Below are 1432 nucleotides of genomic sequence, written 5' to 3'. Positions count from 1 at the left end.
CAGATAATTCAGCTCAAGTTTTTGGATGAACTTTACAAAAAACGTGATCAAACTAAAATACAAACTGTTGAAATAATTTGGGACATTTTTTATCTAAAAACTTGTTTAAATAAAACTTTCAGTTTGTTGAAGAAACTTTTACTTCGAAAGGCCGAAGACTTTTATTTTGAATACCGGAAGTGTATGTTGTTGCGGTCCGGGATGAGGCGGGATCAGCTGATGGGATCTGAGTCGGAACTTCCCTGACAACATGAGACCACTCGATCAGAACCAGGAAACTGGACCCGTCTGATCCAACTCGGCTGATCCGGACTCACCTGGACCCAGGTAGGTCACGTGTTCGGACTCGGTCCGGACCTCGGGTTCAGGCGAGGTCAGGAGGAGTCACGTGATGTTTGGATCGTGTCATTCGGAACCAGCAGGAGATTAAAAATAAATTCGGATTAAAGAATCCTGGTTCTGACTGAACCGGACTGAAAGTTGATCTGGATCAGAACCGAGGCTCAGTGAGAACACACAGAACCTCCTGATCCTCTGGGTTCGAGCTGTTAAAGGAACCGGGTCAGAACCGAATCACATGAAGAACATCTGACCGCAGTCTGACAGGAACCAGCTGGTTCTTGGTTCTGGACCGAACTGGTTCTGTTAGAACCGGTGGGAAAAGTCCAAAAGAAAAACTTTATTTTTTTACTTTAAATTTTTAAGAATCCTGTTTTGATCCGTGGACTTCAAGGTTTCACCTGGTCCTGGTCCAGACCAAGAAAACCTTGTGCAGGTTCTGGAATACTCGGTCCAGGTCCAGATCCATGAAAGAACAGAACCTTTGGACTACAACCAGCTGGTTCACAGCATGATGGGACCATCAGGCCCGTCAGGTTCTGCTGGTCCATGTGGTTCTGTCTTCATGTGAAGTTCTGCCACTGCCGTGCTTCACAACTTCACTGGATCAGAACCGGGTTCTGATCCAGTTTCCAGGTGCTCTGATCTGTAGAGCACCTGGAAACTGGTTCTGATGGATTCCGGTTTGAGACTGAGGTGCAGGACTGACCCTTTATTTCTACAGGTTAGTCCCACTGAGCCTCGAGGACTCGTTGACCAGAGACACCAGTTAAAGATGCTGGTCTCAGGTGGAGCCTCCTCCGGGTGGGCGGAGCTTCCGGCGCTGGACATCAAAGTGGGGGCGCTGCTGGTTCTGCTGTCAATCACTCTGCTGTTTGGATTCATTCCGCTCTGCGTCGTCCGAGGGGCGGGGCTCTGCAGCGTCCAATCAGGTGGGTTGTTGAGACTGAGGGGGCGGGGCTTCTATAGGTACATTAATGTGACTCATCATCATCCAACCACCTATCAACCATTTAATAGCCATCCATTAGCTAACCATCATCCAACATCCAACCATCATCCAACCACCATCCATCATCCAACCATCATCCAA

This window comes from Nematolebias whitei, chromosome 5 (genome assembly GCF_014905685.2).
Source record: "Nematolebias whitei isolate Nwh7 chromosome 5, NemWhi1, whole genome shotgun sequence".
In the NCBI taxonomy this organism is placed as follows: domain Eukaryota; kingdom Metazoa; phylum Chordata; class Actinopteri; order Cyprinodontiformes; family Rivulidae; genus Nematolebias; species Nematolebias whitei.
The sequence above is the reverse complement of the archived record's forward strand: the minus strand, read 5'-3'. Positions refer to the sequence as shown.